Genomic DNA, 19174 nt, shown 5'->3' with positions numbered 1-19174 from the left:
AGGACACTACATAATGATCGAGGGATCAATCCAAGAAGAAGATATAACAATTATAAATATATATGCACCCAACATAGGAGCGCCTCAATACATAAGGCAACTGCTAACAGCTATAAAAGAGGAAATCGACAGTAACACAATAATAGTGGGGGACTTTAACACCTCACTTACACCAATGGACAGATCATCCCAAATGAAAATAAATAAGGAAACAGAAGCTCTAAATGACACAATAGGCCAGATAGATTTAATCGATATTTATAGGACATTCCATCCGAAAACAGCAGATTACACGTTCTTCTCAAGTGGGCACGGAACATCCTCCAGGATAGATCACATCTTGGGTCACAAATCAAGCCTCAGTAAATTTAAGAAAATTGAAATCATATCAAGCATCTTTTCTGACCACAACGTTATGAGATTAGAAATGAATTACAGGAGAAAAAACCTAAAAAACACAAACACATGGAGGCTAAACAATACGTTACTAAACAACCAAGAGATCACTGAAGAAATCAAAGAGGAAATCAAAAAATACCTAGAGACAAATGACAATGAAACACGACGACCCAAAACCTATGGGATGCAGCAAAAGCAGTTCTAAGAGGGAAGTTTATAGCTATACAAGCCTACCTCAAGAAACAAGAAAAATCTCAAGGAAACAATCTAACCTTACACCTAAAGAAACTAGAGAAAGAAGAACAAACAAAACCCAAAGTTAGCAGAAGGAAAGAAATCATAAAGATCAGAGCAGAAATAAATGAAATAGAAACAAAGAAAACAATAGCAAAGATCAATAAAACTAAAAGCTGGTTCTTTGAGAAGATAAACAAAATTGATAAGCCATTACCCAGACTCATCAAGAAAAAGAGGGAGAGGACTCAAATCAATAAAATCAGAAATGAAAAAGGAGAAGTTACAAAAGACACCTCAGAAATACAAAGCATCCTAAGAAACTACTACAAGCAACTTTTTGCCAATAAAATGGACAACCTGGAGGAAATGGACAAATTCTTAGAAAGGTATAACCTTCCAAGACTGAACCAGGAAGAAACAGAAAATATGAACAGACCAATCACAAGTAATGAAATTGAAACTGTGATTAAAAATCTTCCAACAAACAAAAGTGCAGGACCAGATGGCTTCACAGGTGAATTCTATCAAACATTTGGAGAAGAGCTAACACCTATCCTTCTCAAACTCTTCCAAAAATTGCAGAGGAAGGAACGCTCCCAAACTCGTTCTTTGAGGCCACCATCCGGCCTAGCCTAAAAGCAAGTTGGTCCCCTTTCTTTTAAGATCTTATCCTTACTTTGGTCTTACAGCTTCCAAACTGAGTAGGGGAGGGACAAGCGTTCTGGCATAGGATGGGACCCAGCCAAGGAAACAATATTGAATTTGAAAATTTAAAAAATAATTTATTATGGGCAAATAGTGCAGGGAGAAAAAAAGAAGAAGGTGGGTCAAATTTTAGGAAAAGTAATGAAATCTTGGGAGAGGATAATAGTTGAAGTCAAAAGCAAACGAAAATATAGCATGAGTTTAAATAATTGATAGTAACGACAGAAGTAGGGGCGTCATACCTAGAGAGAAGAAAATACAGTCCTACCATACTCTTGTCCCCAGGACTGAGCAAAACTTAAATAGTTAATATAACTTCTTGGTTTTCAACCCTTGTTGTCAACCTGTAGATAAAACACAGGACCCTTTGCTGTGATTGCATAAGAAAATGTAAATGTGATCAGCACAGACAAACGAAACAAACATGGTATTGACAGAAGGTGAGCTGTACAAGGGGAGAGGAAAGACAGAGAGCTGTGGGGACACAAATAGTCTCAGGCAGAAAGAAAATGATGAGATTAGGGGGAAAGTTGATACCATAAGAAAGTTGAGAGTATAGCTATATACTAGAGCTAATATTTCTTGAGAGCTTCTGGGTGTTGGATACTAAAGGCTGCAAATGCCTTATTATTATTTGCATCGTCATGAGCAACCCCGTGCGATGGGTATCATCCATTTCGTCGGTTTACAGGTGAGGAAACAGAGGCCCAGGAAGGTTATATGAATTACTCAGGATTGCAGAGCTAATTAACTGAGGAAGAAAGCTTCCAAGCCATGTGGTCCATGTCCAGATCCAGTGCTTTTAGCTACTATGCTACCACTTCTCCCATCAATAAAGCTAGCAAAACTCCATGAAGTTACAAAAGAGAAGCAGCATGAGTAATGACATGAATATGATGTATTGGAAAAGAAGAGTGATGAGTAGTAGTGGGGGTAGGGGTTTATCTTCCTCCTTCATGTTAGGGTGTTAAAATGGATCTAAAATGGATATAGCAGGATAAACATAATGTTTAGAATTATGGGGGTGACACTGAAGTAGCGAAAACCTGTCTCTGGAGAGGGGAACTGGGGTTAGATGGGTTGAATTTCAGTATTATTTGAGTTGCTATCATGTTCATATATTATTTTCATTAAAAATACTTTAATTTATTTAGAAATAGCTTCAACTGTGTAAATGCATCAAAACATGAAATTCAAAATTATCTTTAAATCTCTCATACATTTGTTAAATGCTTTCCTTATCAGGATCGTTCTTATCAGCTTTGAAGGCCATTTTTCAAAAATAAAAAGCCAAGAAGTATGAGTTTTTAAAATTAAAAATTGTCCCTGATAATATTGCCAGGCACCCCGGAGAGAAGGTGTGGAACTATTAGAAGCAACCTGGATATCAACCCTGCTTCTGGGAGGCAGTTCTGACTACAAGGGCAGGAGATTCTCTGAAGCCAGGTAGCAGGAGTTTGTTTTTTATTTTAACATTTTATTGGAGTATAGTTGCTTTACAATGGTGTGTTAGTTTCTCCTTTATAACAAAGTGAATCAGCTACACATATACATATATCCCCATATCCCCTCCCTCTTGTGTCTCCCTCCCACCCTCCCTATCCCACCCCTCTAGGTGGTCAGAAAGCCCTAAGCTGATCTCCCTGTGCTATGCGGCTGCTTCCCACTAGCTATCTATTTTACATTTGGGAGTGTATATATGTCCATGCCACTCTCTCACTTTGTCCCAGCTTCCCCTTCCCCCTCCCCGTGCCCTCAAGTCCATTCTCTACGTCTGCGTCTTTATTCCTGTCCTGCCCCAGCAATCTCACTACTGGGCATATACCCTGAGAAAACCATAATTCAAAAAGGGTCATGTACCACAGTGTTCATTGCAGCTCTATTTATAATAGCCAGGACATGGAAGCAATCTAAGTGTCCATCAACAGATGAATGGATAAAGAAGATGTGGCACATATACACAATGGAATATTACTCAACCATAAAAAGAAATGAAATTGAGTTATTTGTAGTGAGGTGGATGGACCTAGAGTCTGTCATACAGAGTGAAGTAAGTCAGAAGGAGAAAAACAAATACCATATGCTAACACGTATATATGGAATCTAAAAAAGAACAGAACAGAAAAGGTTCGGGAGCAGGAGTTTTGATCCTCTGGAACCGTAACAAACAACTTAGAGTAAATGAATCAGGCGCCTGGGTGCCTGGAGGAGTCTGGAAGCCTCTCTGTGATGGTGTTCTTTGTTTTTACAGGTCTAATCTCATAAATGTTGCACTAGGCTCAGTGCTGTGCATTTTTAGGCTGTTATATTTTTCCACCTGTGTACTTCATAAAAGTAAGCACTTTTATGCTCCCTTTAAAAAGGGGATCTCCCATTTGAATTGCCAAGTGAAAGCTTTAGAAGGAATTCATTAAGCATACATATATGTGCAGTATCTCCATCTGTCACTGAAGTGAGTATGAATGTATGTCTGTCTATCTATCTATCTATCTATCTATCTATCTATCTATCTATCTATCTATCATCTATCAATCATTATCTCCCTGTTTACCTATCTGTATCAGTCTGCTTAGGCTGCTATAACAAAATATCATAGACTGAGTGTCTTGAACAACAGACGTTTCACACAGTTCTGGAGTCTGGGAAGTCCAAGATCAAGGCAAATCCAGTTCCTGGTGAGTCCTCCTTTTTTGGCTTGTAGAGGGCCACCTTCTTGCTGTCTCTTCACATGGTAGAGAGGGAAAGCTCTGGTGTATCTTGCTCTTCTTATAAGAGCTAATCACATCATGGCAGCTTCACCCTCATGACCTCTTCTAAACCTAATTACCTCCTGAAGGCTCCACCTCCTAATTTCATCATACATAAGAGGATAGGGTTTCAACATATGAATTTGGTTGGGGGGGGCACAGAAATTCAGTCCTTAACTCTATTTATCTATCTATCTATCTATCTATCTATCTATCTATCTATCTATCTATCTAATGTCTATCTATGTATCTATCTCTCTCTCTATCTCTCTATCTCTGTATCTATCTATCTATGTTTCTATCTCTCTCTCTCTCTCTCTCTATCTCTCTATCTCTGTATCTGTCTGTCTATGTATCTATCTATATCTATCTCTCTATCTATGTCTCTGTCTATCTCTCTATCTGTCTATCTATCTATCTATCTATCTCTACCTATCTATCTGTCTATCTCTCTCTCTATCTATCTATCTATCTGTGTATCTATCTATCTGTGTGTCTATCTATCTATCTGTCTATCTCTCCATCTCTCTATCTATCTATCTCTCTATCTGTCTATCTATCTATCTCTATCTCTCTCTCTGTCTATCTCTCTGTCTATGTATCTATCTATCTATGTATCTGTCTATCTATATCTACCTGTCTATCCATCTATCCTTATGTATAGAACAGTAACAGTGGCTTATAAGTCACTTCCCTACATTATTTTATCCTTCCAAAACTCTTGAGAGGTCAATAGGCCATAGGAAAAGCACTGAGTTCACTGAAACACTTGAAGGTTGAATTAACTGTTTGTGATCACTCAGTCAATAAATGGTGATGCAGGGAATTCCACACACATCTCCTCTGTCCTCCTTTCCTCCTTCCCTCCCTCCTACTTGCTGACTCTATTCCAGCCACATTATTTACTAATTCTTCCCTGAGGACACTGGCATCCTTCCTCTGGGCCTTGCAGAGGTTATTCCCATGATCTGGAATGCTTTTCCCTCAGATGTCTGACTCATCTGCCTCCCTCTAGACTGTTCAAATTCCACCTTCCCAGGAAGACTTATCCTGTCTACCGTTTAGGTTGAAAGCCTTGCTCCTCTCTGCCCACAATCTCACCTCACCATATACTGCTTAATCTCCATAGCATTTATTCCTGGCGAACCTACCAGAGAATGTACATGGGTTTCTGTTCTCCCTTCCAACTGGAAGATAGGCTGCACAGACTCAGGAATTTTGCCATTATTAAACCTAGTTGAGGCCCAGTAGAACTCTAGGGCCAGCCAGAACTGGGCACAATTGTCACTCTTGTGATTTGATATTTTAGTGGGTTAGCTCAGAGCCAAGCCAGTTATTAAAGAGGATCTTTTCTGCTATTTTAAGCAACATGGTACATTTGAGGTCAACTTAAATTTTCAATAATTACAGAGCAGGTATGAACTCTTCCTTTGTTTCTCTAGACACATGGACCTGGATGCCAAATCTGTCCTCTCTGGGTGTAAAGGGAATATATGAAGTTGACTGGCCTAAGTCTCAATTGAATAAAAAGATACCCCAAAAGACATTTCAACATTTTTGAAAAGTACAATCATTAAGTGTGGTTCCTTATCACACATCAGGGATTCTCTAGCCTCCAGTGTGGTCGGAGTGGTGAGGGGACAGAGAGACATATAGAGAAGCCAGGGTGAGTCACCCCATCTCTCCCTCCTCTGGACCTTAGTTCCTCCTGATTGTCACTCGTTACACTGAAAACAGATTTCAGGAGTCAGCACGTGCAGCCGTAATGTGTGCCTAATTCCACATCCCAGTCACTGGGACACAAAATTTTGGTGTCTTAAGTCTGGCTCCCACATCACCACTCACATATGTCAGTTCTTCCTCTACAGCTGAGTCAGTGAGTAAAGACACATAATCAGAAGTAGATTAATACGAACAAGGTTTTATTGACATATATATATGTACATAAAGCTGGGAAAGAGAAAGGCCCATTGAGGCAAATGCATAGGGGGAGAGGAAACATCTGAAAACAGCAGTGGGCATCCTGCCAGTTCCACGTCTAGGGAAAACTTGGGTCCGCCAAGTTAACAGTCAAGCCAGGGATGGCACAGTGGATGATACAGGCAGCTGTCTTCCATTCTCCTAACTGGAGCTTCTCAAGTCTGGTGTAGTTCTGAAGTGGGCTCATATGCTCCTCACCCTCCAGCGCACACACACACACACACACACACACACACACACACACACACCCCTGAGGTGTGGTCCTCCGGCTTGCTGTAGGAAGAGAGGAGGTTAAGTTTCACTTAAAGGGGCTGAGCCGCTTTCCAGTGAGGCAAAGTCCATTCATGGTGACACACAGTTTGCAGAATAAGATCTGCTCTTCATTTGTTGAGTTTCTTCATAGAAGAAAGGAATTCGCTGGTGGCTCCTATGAAGCCCTGGGCAGGTTATGAGGCTGCCAGACTCCTATGAGCACAGGCACAGCTGCCCTGACCAGGGGCCTGCAAACACAATGCTGGCTCGTCTAAGTCAGAGGGGTGTCCTGACTTGGGGACCCCAGTGTTCTTCCTGAGAGTGGAGCTTCCTCTCTAAGTATGGATGCTGCTATCCCCCATGGCACCACCTGGGTTTTGACCGGGGGGGGCCTCAGGTGCTTTGTATGAATGTGGCACCAGAAGTGTATCCAGTCACAGCAGGTGTGGTGCTGTCCCCCATGCCCCCCCCCCCCGGTTCTCAGCACAGATGGGTTCCAAGTCTGATGGCAGTTATTGACACAGGGCCTCCCAGCACCGGTGAGATGTTGTGCCCTCCATCCGCACCACCTGTGTATTGGCCAGGTGGGTCCCAGTTGTAAGCGGGAATACCAGGTCCTCCAGTCATGGGCATGATGTTGTTCCCTCCTAGATGGCCACCACCTGGATTGTGGGCAGGTGGGCCCCTTGTGTTTGGAAATAAGGCAGAACTAGAAGTGTGTTGAAACCCACGGGTGATGACCACACTTGCAACTGCAACAGATGTGGTGTGCTCTGATGGAAGGTGGAAACTGACATGTCCCTTGACACAGATTTCTTCTCCTTGGTGATGGAACTTTTAAAAGTAGATTTTCTACGTCCAGATGGGCCCTGTGTGCAGTGACGGCAAGTGGAAACACTAGGGCCTCCCATCGTGGGGATGGTGTTGTCCCCTGCCATCACTGTACCACCTGTATTCAGCCCAGGTGGGCCCCAGGTATTTGGATTTAAGGTGGAATCGGGTATGTTCCCAAATGCTGGGATAGTGCCTGGCCCTCCTACTGCAGCAGCCTTGCCGTGGTCAGGTAGATGGCAGGTTGTCTGGCCCGAAGTAGGAACAGAAGCGGTGCTGGGTGCCCCACTTAGTCCTGCCCCAAAGTTAAGTGGTCTGGATGCCTGTGAATGAGTGAGGCCTGGGGCTGACACACCGACTCCAAGGCTCCCACCGGCCGTAGGGGCTGCAGGTCCCCTGAACAGTGGGCCCGGTGTGGTATCGGCAAAGAGCGAGCCACTGTCCCCAGTACTGGGCATCCTGGTGGCAACTCCAAAGCCAGTAGCAACGGACACAGCCCTGGGGAGAATGCCTGGGTTGTCGCCAAAGGCCGGCTGCGTGTTGCTGGTGGTGGCGAATAGGGAAGCTGGCAAAGCTGACTGCATGTTGCTGACTCGCAGTGGCTAGGCTGCAGGAGCGACTAGGACTTTATCTTGTGCTGAGGCTGCTGGGTTTCCCAATAGAAAATTATCGTTAGGCCTCTGCCCATCGTTGGCCCCCAATGTGGCCTGAGATGGGAGACCTGGGTCTAAGGAAGCTTGAAGTGTTGGTCTATCTGTTGGCCGGCGTTGCAGGTAAAAGAGTCGAGGCATGGGCTGAGGCATTGCTACCACTGGGTGGTGTGTTCCCAGAACTAGGAACAGCCCTGTGAAATGCCTATTGCTTCTGCCTGGAGACAGGGGCAGACTGGAAAATGACAGCCTGGGAAGGAGGTGTGGTGTCCATAGGTACAGTGTCAGAGCTGCTGCCTGCTGAAGCATTGGTGACGGCCGAAGCCGTAACTGTGGGGCTGGGGAAAGCAGGAGCCGAATGGAAAATGACAGCCTGGGAAGGAGGTGTGGTGTCCATAGGTACAGTGTCAGAGCTGCTGCCTGCTGAAGCATTGGTGACGGCCGAAGCCGTAACTGGGGGGCTGGGGAAAACAGGAGCCGAATGGAAAATGACAGCCTGAGAAGGAGGTGTGGTGTCCATAGGTACAGTGTCAGAGCTGCTGCCTGCTGAAGCACCGGTGACGGCTGAAGCCGTAACTGTGGGGCTGGGGAAAACAGGAGCCGAATGGAAAATGACAGCCTGGGAAGGAGGTGTGGTGTCCATAGGTACAGTGTCAGAGCTGCTGCCTGCTGAAGCACCGATGCCGGCCGAAGTCGTAAATGGGGGGCTGGGGAAAACAGGACCTGAAGCCATAAATGGGGGGCTGGGGAAAACAGGACCTGAAGCCGTAAATGGGCGGCTGGAGAAAACAGGAGCACCAGGGAGAGAGCCCCTCTGCTGCCCATCAGAGGTCCCAAATATGGGCTGAGGGTTGGTTTGGGGGCCAAAGGGATGGTTAAAAATGGGGGTGGCGCAGGGGACCATCGGCACAGGTAGGGTGATGGACACTGGTATCCCTGTAAGGTGCCTCTGCTCCACCCTGAAACCTGGGGGAGACCTAACAATGACAGCTTGGGAAGGGGCAGTAGTGTCCGTGTAGACACTAGGCTGCAAGGTCAAACTTCCAGATGCCGTGACCATGCTGGTGGAAGGGATTGCCACAGAAGTCATGGGCTGCCCAGTTACAATAGGGGGATCGATGGTAGGGGCTGGAAGAGGGGTAGGTGAGTATAAAGGAGGGGTAGGATCTACACAGATGGGTGTTGGAGGTTCTTTTTCATGGGACGGTGGCTGGACCTTCCTTATATTCTTGGGGATCTTTTTCCAGTGACACTGAATGTTCTTCTCCAAGGTGCCTGGGTTTTTGGCAGCAGCTAAGCACGGAAGCTTAGGAGGAGGGGGCAGCTCACCTCGATCCCACGTCAGTGCCTCGTTCCCCGACGGGGGCGACCTCAGCCTTGGCAGCGGCAGAAGAAGCGGCAGGGGAATCTTCCGCTTCCAGGGCCTATTGCTGGTAGATAGCAGGGAAGAGGAGCTTCTTGTTGGGATGCGTGAAGACTCTTCACGCTGCAGCTCCTTCCCAGACATCGGTGAGCCTGGTGATTTGGGCCGGTGGTCTTCACCCAGCACTGTTTTTGTTGGCTTCTCCAGCAGCAGGGAGCAGCATGCGGTTGGGGCAGAGGACACCATGGCATGGGGTGGGGCCTTCACCTCCCTCTTCTCACCTCCTTCCCAGGCTGTCATTTTCCATTCTGCCCCTGTTTTCCCCAGCCCCCGTCTCCTCAGTGGGAGGTGACTGGATGGTACCAGCTTCCTGACGTTGACTCCCTGCTCAGGGCAGATGGCAGGCGCTGGAGCAGCAGGGTGGTCCCAGTCAGATGTGGCAGCCTCCCAGGAGGGCAAAACCAGCGGGTGACAGCCCACCGGGGCCCCACGGCGGGGCGGGCGGCGGGGCCGGCGGCGGTGGTGGAGCCAGGTATGAAATTTGCTTAGTAAATTGCCCATGTAGGACCAGTTGTGCGCCAAGCGATCCGAGAACAGAGTGTGAAACTGGGAGAGCTTCTCCTTAGCTTCACCTCCTCTCAAGGTCTAGCACGCACTGGACACTGGATGGCTCAGCCTGGCGCTTGTGACATGTCCATTGTACTCGTCACAGAGAAAGGGTGGGCGGGGCAGGGGGTGGGGCGGGGGGCGCATGCAAGCCCAGCCCGTGGAGAAAGCCCGGCCCGAGGGCAAAGGGCGGGGCCCCAGAGCCCGACCCCTTCTGGACTTTCTAGTGGCTGGGACTTCTCGCTGTGGGTGACAGGTGTTTGGCACCGGATGGGCCACCATGCGGAGACTGTTGGGGACTGTGGAAGCCTTCTCCTGCAGAGCTCACCCTGCCTGGGCACCGGCTCTGCAGGCCCCTCAGCCCTGTGTATGTATCGGCCAGCCCTTCCCCCACAAGGGGCCCAGGGGCCAGAGCCTGTTCAGAGCTGAGTGCAGGAGGCACCCAGAGCTTGCCAGGCTGTGGCCCGCCTCCTCCAGGGACCTCCCCAGCTTCTCTGCGAGGCCTGATGACGGGAGCACCTTCTCCAGGGCTGCTCAGCTGCCAGCATCACCATGAGCCAGGTGGCGAAGGTTTCTGAGCAGGGGATGCAGAGCCCTGACCCGACTGGGTGCTGCACCCCACGATGTCCCTTCCTGACAGATAGGTTCTTTCTTCACTTCTTTTTCGAAATTTGGTAAAACAACATTTAAACCTTCGACTGTTCTTCAGGGTATACAGATGGTAGCGGCTTAGCCGGGATTCAAAGCAAGCCTGTGTGATTCCAGAGCTCGTGCTCTGGACTGTGGCGCCTCCTTATCATATATGCTTCATGTGTTACTTTTTTTTTTTTTTCTTGTGGCCCTTATGGTACTTAGCCCTAAGTGCCATACGTGTGATGAACATATACACTGCCCTGTAGGAGGTCTTCTTTTGTTCAACGCATGAATTGCTCATCCACCACACTGGGTTCTAGTCTCGGAAGATACAGGTCAGGGAGCACCAGCTGTCAGCATAGCAGCGCCCCACATTTCTAATTGAGGCTTGCAGCCCAGATTTTCCCTTTGGTCTAGTTTGAAGGATCCAGATATGTAAAGCTTATATTCTAGATAAATCATGGGCTATCCGGAAAGAAATTCACCAGTAAGTTATTCCAGTTTCTCTGGCCTTCCTGGAGTATATCCAGTAAGGCATCTCATTCATGTCTGGAAAGCAAATATATCATTTATTGCAACTTCATCGTGGAGCGACGTATTGGTTTAAAGTACGATCAACACAATTTGGTCATTGTGAGTATGCCAGCTGGGTCCACTGTTTACTACACATATGTAACTCTAGCGATTCTTATGCCCAAGAGAGGAGACATACTCTTGGGTGTCTAGGGCAAGGGAAACATGTGTTGTTATTCAGGAGCTGGAAGCTTCAGCATGACAGGAAAGAATTGAAAAATCCTGGTCTACACATCACTTTACCTTGTTTGAAACTTGTTTCTTTGGCTTGCTTCATTGGAGTGTTTTCTCTCTCCTGGGGCTGACATTGTGTGTTCTGTATCACGCATGTGACATGTAGAAGTTTCAGAACCCAGAGTCATATAGATCAGTAAAAATTTATTTATATATTTTAGTTTAAAATCTATTGAAAATAACACTGGGCATAATTCATATATTCCAAAATTAGTTTGACCCTCTGCCCATGAGATTCTTTTTATGATATGTGACAGCTAATTTGGACTTACATCCCCAAGAAACTTTGAGGTTTGAGGACACAAAAGGTTTTGCTCAGACCTAAATTCTGTCTGAAAAAAAGGGGTAAATATTATAAGCCCTTTCTAACCTCTCCAGGAGCAGAAATGATTTACAGCTGTGGCATTGAACCATAATTCCTTGATCTCATTTGAGAAGAGTTCAGTAAGAAACAATGTCCTGATTTTTGTTTGTTTTGTTTGTTCCCTGTTTTCTTGTCTTGCTTACCAGCAATCCATTGTAATTCATGAGTTTGTATGGCAGCAGGCTGAGTGTTCCCTGGAGCTCATTAAATGAACTTTTGTTCCTAAAATGATTTTTGTCTCCTTGTTTTCAGCCCCTCTTCTTTCCTCTGCCCTTGACTATAACCAGAGCTCAGCAAAAGCTGACTGGCTTTGTGCAGACCCTACTTAGGGTAGTCTTTTCTTAATTATTTTATTCATGGCTCCTCCATTTCATTGTTTGCCTTCTCAAAATGTGTTGAAATCTTTCTGTGGTTGATGACTTCCACAATGTCTTGGCTTTTATTGGTTGCTTAATTTTGGTATTTCTACAGTTTTATTTAAACATGGTTTCAGGAGGAATAGAAAGTAAAGGTTTCCTAGTCTGCCATCTTGCGCTGAAAATCCCTGTTGATTTTAGCATCCAGTGTTCCCATGGGAAAACACCCAACCCTGGCATTAATAGATGTAACACCCAAGATTTCAGCTTTTCTTGAGCAATCACTAAGGATTTAATATGTGGTCATTTCTAATGGGAAAATAATAACTATCTCATGGAGTTGATTTGAGGATTAAATTAGATAATGAACATGAAAATGCTTTATAAGGTTTAAAAATCTATAAAAATGCTTTTTGTTATTATTTGATTTGTTGCTATTTCAACTTTAGCTGACAGTTGTTTATGACCTTGCTTATGTGAGAAAATGCCTTCTGGTTTATTGTTTTGAAATCCAGAATATATTTTTCAATAGCTGAATGGAAATGGCATCATTTGTGAAGGTTAAGGGTGAAGGCATAAATGTTTCTTGACACCTATCACTTTACAATGTTTTCAGGAACTAATTGGCTCATGTATTCCTCTTCCAAATTTTGCTGAGGACCTCCTACCAGCCAGATGCCTTCCATCAGGTGTTGGAAAGCATTTTCTGGATTTTAAATGTCTTAGGCTTTGTGGACCATATACAGTTTCTGTAGCTTCTCCTCCCCTTTTTTCTTCAACAACCTTTCGAAACGTGAGAACCATTATTAGCTCACAGTCACACAGATCCAGGCTGAGCGCCTGATTTGATTTGTGGCCAGTATTTGCCGATCCCGGCTCTGCGTCCTCACTGAGGAGGAGGCGCATTTTTGAGTAAATCACTTCTTTGAATCAACTGTTGGTCTGCTGGGGCTTGTCCTTATTCTCCTACAGTCTCTAATCAACATGGCATCCAGAGAGATCCTATTAAAACAGGTCAGATCATGTCACCCAAGTATCTTCAATGGCTTCTTCACAGGAAAAGCAAAGTCCTCAAAGTGCCTCCACAGCCCTAGAAATCTGGGCCTCTGTTTCCTCTCTGACTGTTTCCTTCTCCTCTCCACTTTGCTCCCTCTGTTTTCCACACACTGACATCCTTTCTGCTCCTTGGATACTCCAAACCCACTCTTGCCTCATTGCCCTTCCATCTGACTGTTCCCTATGCTTGTACTATTCACTTCCCAGATATGCACCTTGCTCCCTCTCACAACCTTAAGTTCCCTCTGAAATTTTATCTTCCCCAGAAAGCCCTCATTGATCACTTACTTTCAGATCGCAGCCTCCTCCTACCAGCTAACAATCTCCATCTCCCTTCCCTGCTTGCTGTTTTTCTCCAGCACTTACTTGATATACTAGTTATTCTACCCATTTATTTAATTTTTATTTACATATTTAAACTTATGATTTTATATTTGCTTCTTTACTTTTGTCTCTCCCCTCAGCTCGAGAGAGGCTATATTCATCTGTGTTGATCACTGCTGTGTTTCCTGAACATGCCTATAAAACATACTGAAGAAGGGTGCCTGAAATTTGGTAAGGGATCAATCAATTTTCTTGGCTGAATGAAGAAATATGTTCATAAATTAATGAACAAATCTCTGGGGTTTCTGAATTAAGGACTAATGGGAAGAGGAAGGCAAATGGTTGGGACAGGGTACTGCAAGAAGTAGTATTTGGAGTACTCTGATAGCTATCCTAAGAGATACGATTTTGTTCATTTAAGTAGTTTTAATGAGAGAGCTGGGAACTAGGGACACACAGCATCAAGAGTTTTATAATGCATTCTGTAGAGTTCTTTTTAAGTGTGTACAAATATCATTGAAAATATATGCATGCATATACACCTCTGTTACTTTATTTAGTGCTTTGCAAGAGCCCCTCAGTGAAGGGGTGGTAGCAACTATCAGTATCCTTCCTTTATGATGAGCTTAATTTATTCAAAGTTACATCATAATTTATTGATAACTGAGAAACTAGACTTAGTTATTGAGTAGACCCTCCCTAGAAACCTATGACATTAATAAAACCAACAAAAATTTGTTCAGTTTCCAATGATACACACACTACAGACTCAATTATGGGCCATCCATTTTAATGAAGGGAAGAAGTGATTTAACAAATACAGAGCAAACAGAATATTAAGTTTTGTCCTCCGTTAATATTAGTAACGGATAAAGTAGGCTCCAGCGCCTTCAAGATAGCTTGAGACCATCATCTCTGTGTCATGGGCAGGGGGATGTTCAGCCAGGATGTCTTTCTCTGTCACTGAGAAAAATTTCCATAATATATAATGATACTTACTGAAACAGATATGGGGCATTTGGGTAATTAGGAATCCGTTAGCATATTTTTCCGGAAGCCTTGACTACAAAATGAAGATAGCAGATTTGGACACTTTCAGCTATGAAGAAGTTGTTTGGGTATTCATCTTTATGCCAAATGAAATAAGCTTATTTCATCTCTGCAGCTTCCCATATACCATTTTCCAACCTCTGTTTTGTGTTTGGAAAGACCTTTAGAAATTAAAAATCAAGTTAAAAAGTGAGTGACAACTTAAATGGTATATGGAATATTTTGCTGACTTACAGGAGCATGCAGAATTAAATATGACCCAGTTGAAATGTTAATTTTATTTTAATATGTATGTTGGGGTGGAGTCTTCAAGGTGCCAGAAAACAAGAATTCACCCATCCTGTTTGGAACTGCAGCACACACACACCTTCAGTTACCAGTTCTGTTCATTCCACAGAATCATCTTGAGAACACATACTGTTTTTTATGTACCTGGTATATATCTCAATTAGTTTGAAGAATTTCCCAGATACCTGTTAATATGTAGTTCTCCAATTCCAATCTTGCCACGTCCTGTACCAGTGACCCAGCACATAGGAATTTTATTTCTCTTTCTTTCTCTGGGTTGTTCAGAACCCAACGAAAGAACAATGGAATGGCATCAAAGAGATCAGGGTTCTTGACCCAGATTTACCATAAAATAATTGTGTCCTCTTGGGAAAATTATAGTTATTCTAGGCCCCTTTCCTTTTCTTTACTTTGACAGAGCTGCACTAGATGACCCCAAATAACATTGCACTCTTTCAGTCGTAGCTTAGATGTGATTGGTTTTCTGAAACAAATGAAGACAATGACACATGAAGCTGTGCAACATCTCTGTAACTATGTTTTCTTAGAGTTGCCTCCATTGTACAGATGATAAGATGGCTGAGCACAGAAGCAGATGTTTTGACCAGAGGTTCCGGAGTAAATGGAGCTAAACCACAAGTTTCCTTCTTTCCTGACGCTCACTTAGCCAAAACATAGGCTTCTGAATATTAAGCTGTAAAGCATATTATCAGCATAGTTTAAAAGAAGCTGTTCTTCTAGGATTTCCAATTAATAGCAGGAGGTTTTGAAATTCTTAAAAGATCATCTAATTTTGTGAGATTTACAGCTCTGTCAAGCAAGTTGTATTAGTGCCAGACAATCATCTGAGCTTCTGGATGCTTCTCTGAACCTCTTGAATTTTTCTTCTTGCTACCTGAAATTCATGCCAGATAAGCCTTTTTATAGAGAGTATGTAGAGACTTGTCTATTTTCATGTAAGAAAGCGATGCAGTGAGTAAGGATGGGGGTTAAGCCCTCATTCTCAGAGTGGTATTGAGCTCCTGGTGAAATATAATCATCATTTCCTCAGAATAGAAAAGCAGTTATCTCAAGTTTTTAATGCCATTAACTATTTATACATTTATGTATAATACATATATTTATTGTACCTATGAGGTGTGTTCTCTTCGGGAAGTACAAAGCTATTTGAGACATAGGTTGTTCACTTTTTTGTTTTCCCACAAATACTGTGACCCTTTGAGCGGGAAGGTCTATATTTTACTAACATCTAGAGCAAGCAGCTAACACGGTGTCTAAGATGTAGTCAATAAATATGAAATAGATAAATGAACACATTTTTAAGGAAAGGCCAGGACATGAACAAATAGAAAATTTTCCTGTTCAGTCACAAAGCCACAACAGACATAAAAATGATACAGACAACAAGTGCTACGGTCAAGAAGGCATAGAATAGATACAACGAGGATCTCCTCTATGGCACAGGGAACTATACTCAATATTTTGTAATAACTTACAAGGGAAAAGAATCTGAAAACGGAATCACTGTGCTGTACACCTGAAACTGGCACGACATTGTAAATCAGCTATACTTCAATTAAAAAACAAACAGACAACGACAACAACAAAAACCCAAAGAGGTCGTAGACGTTCTTATGAGATTCCATAAGAGAAGAGAAGCCAAATGAGGACAGGAGAGAAGGCTTTTGAATCAGTTCAGAGGAGAAGTCACAGAGGAACTAGTCTTTGACCTGAACTTGAGATTAAGGTTAAGATGAATTAATCTTAATTAATTAAGATTGCAACACAGGGATATTACAGATGAAGGTAATCACATAAACTTACTATACTGAAACTTGCAGAGGTTATGAGTGTTGTTCAAGATCCCAAAGCAAGTGCATTGTGGAATCAGAATTTTAAGTGAGGCCTAATGAACTGAAAAAAACACAAAAACAAGCCCTTCCTGTGATAACCACGTTGCCTTTGAAGTCGTTTTTTTTGGTGGGTTGGTAGAAACTGGTTCCAGTGTTTTGCACAACTGTACACTGTTTCTTGCAGGAATGACTAGTTCTGTCCCCCCGCGGCCCCCCACCCCCGAGTTGATCCTCAAAGTTTCCTTTAGAATGGACTTGCTAAAACGCAGACATGCAAGTATTCATGACGCCTGTGTCCAATCATTTCTCCTGCCATTGCCTACTTCACTTCTGGATTATGTGAACAATTCACTGTCTTCATTTATGCTTTTCCCTCCTCCGAGAATTCCTTTCTCCCTATGGGGCACCTGGGAAACCCACTTCATTTTTCAAAACTCAATTTACATATTATGTCTTTTGTGCACTCTTCTTTTTAGTGTTGTGATCACACGCTCCTTTTTGCTACCCTTGCACTTCTGCACGCCTGACTGTTGCACTCGCTACACTGTATTGTGATTGTATTTTTTACATATCTCTGTGTTCTCCTGGGCGACATTCCTTGGGGCCAGGGACTACCTTTTTTCATCTATTGATGCTGCCTTAGCATGTTACTTGTTGTGAAGTAGTTAGTTATAAAAATGAGATTTGATTAAATTGAAAATTGTTATGTACATATTACTTATTATCACTTTACAGATATAACAGGAAAAAATATTAATGTTGGTGCTCAAAGTTCACTTCTAGTAAATGGTGGTGGTACTTGACTTTACTTATATTATTTTCCCCACTATTTTATATCTTTCTACCTGATATCTCTTCTCTATTTCCATCTATGTTTCTTTATTACTAAACCAAGAAAAACAGGGATAAGAGTATGGCTAGGCCATACTTGGCTGGAATAGTAAAGAAATTGTGTGGGGTTTTGGTGAGAAAATCCTGAAGCATACAGGTCTGCATCTTCCCTTTGAGGCATGTGGAGGGGTCTGCTTCTAAAGAGTTTTATTAGCAACTAATCAAGATGCTTTTGTACAAGGCTCCTGATTAGCTGTTGGTATACTGAGAGTGAATCAGAGTTAGCGTAGTTTCTGATTTCTTTTACATTGTCAATGTGGATGATCATTTTTTACTGCTGGGGGTGTGGTGGTGGGGAGTGAGGGAATGTTCCTTTCCTGCTCCTGGTGTTTCAGTCCCGTCAAGAGAGCTCTTAGGGTCATTTCAGCCCTGCTTCTTTACTGACTCTGCCCCAGGGTGATCAAGTGACTTATATAGAAAGCTTGAAAAGAATTAAGTGAGCATGCTTGCCTTGACTAATTCTGTTCTCTCCCTTGAGAGTGTGAGTGAGTGTCTACTGTTTCTCTCATTCTGTGTATTACGAGTTAGTAAATCTGCCCAATTCTGGGGTTCCGTTATGTGATCATTGAGTTCAAACTGGATTCTCAAGCTAGAGTTATCCACAGTAACAGGAATATTCGGCCCTCCATCTCTTCTCTTTTCTCTTATTTCCTAATTTATTCCAAACCAAATGGAATTAAGGCATTGTACTTGCTGGAAGGTAATGAAAAGACCCTAACATTTGGTGCATTACCTGGGAACACTGAGAAATAAAAAGAAAGGAGCAGACATTTTGGAGAGGAAAATGTCCATGTGGAAAATATTTTGGTACTGCCAAGGAAGGTAGTCTAGTGTCTTGGTCTTTAATGTATGGTGGGAAGTTGAGACCTTTGACTGTTTGAAAATATTTAGGTTTGTGCAGTAAACTGCTGAAGCCTAGAAAAGGTTTAATGCATGCTGTATAAGTGTCCTCCGTGCTTGCTGGGAGACTAATAAACTTGGAGGCTTAACACAATAGAAATTTACTATCTCACAGTTGTAGAGGCCGGAAGTGTGACATCAAGGTGTCAGCAAGGCTGCTCTCCCTACAGATGCTCTAGGGGAGATTCTATCCCTGCCTCTTTCAGCTTCTGGTGGTTGCCAGCTTCCTTGGCTTGAGGCCACATCACTCAGTTTTTGTCTCTGTCGTCACATCACCCCCTTTCTGTGTCTGTATCTTCTCTTTTGTCTGTCTCAAATGTCCCTCTGCCCTTCTTGTATAATAAGGATAATTGTCATTCTATTTAGGACCCATCCAGATAATATAGGATGGAAATCCCATCTCAAGATCCTTAATGACATTTGCAAAACCTTTTTTTTCAAACGAGGTAACAGTCAAGGATTAGGACATGGGTATATCCTTTTGGGGGCCACCATCCAACCCACTATACCAGCCGTAAGATACTTTGATTTTGGCTGATGGCTGCAGCTTATGGCGTGGGAGAGTGGCTGTTTCTTTAGAGCCACTTAAGTAAAAGTCTGACATAAAGGAAAGGGGCGTTAGGGAGTGGCAGGTGACTGAGCAATACCTGGAGCGGAATGAATAAGGCACCTGGAGGGTCTTTAGTTTACAGAGACCTTTACCTGGCACTTGACTTGAGAGTGTGCAGGAGTTTACAGGGCAGGAAAGTCTCAGGCAGCCGTCCACCTTGCCTTACTCTTCAGGTACAGTTTTTCCCAAGCAGGCTTGACCGAGACAAAGACTCAATTGTAAGGAAAACCTGTTTTGTAGAACTTGTCGGCATTGACACATATGGTCTACCG

General features: G+C 43.5%; 1 protein-coding gene across 16 annotated transcripts in view; it reads left to right on the top strand.

Annotated features, from left to right (window-relative positions):
* Nucleotides 1-19174, top strand: part of LOC309653630 (glucocorticoid-induced transcript 1 protein-like) — a 115539-nt gene that overhangs the window by 71070 nt on the left and 25295 nt on the right. For 6 of the 16 annotated variants that reach the window (XR_014259283.1, XR_014259284.1, XR_014259285.1 and 3 more), the window contains one exon: nucleotides 13451-13541. The exons of 5 other annotated variants lie outside the window; for them this stretch is intronic. The gene's annotated coding sequence lies outside the window, so the exon portion shown is untranslated. Of the gene's footprint in view, nucleotides 1-1213; nucleotides 3794-13450; nucleotides 13542-16685; nucleotides 19170-19174 lie in introns of those variants that run through there. 5 more of the 16 variants (XR_014259289.1, XR_014259290.1, XR_014259291.1 and 2 more) reach the window with 2 other exon arrangements.

The sequence above is a fragment of the Balaenoptera physalus genome (assembly GCF_965194825.1).
Source record: "Balaenoptera physalus genome assembly, contig: HAP1_SCAFFOLD_717, whole genome shotgun sequence".
Lineage (NCBI taxonomy): Eukaryota > Metazoa > Chordata > Mammalia > Artiodactyla > Balaenopteridae > Balaenoptera > Balaenoptera physalus.
This window is presented reverse-complemented; position numbering and strand designations above follow the sequence as displayed.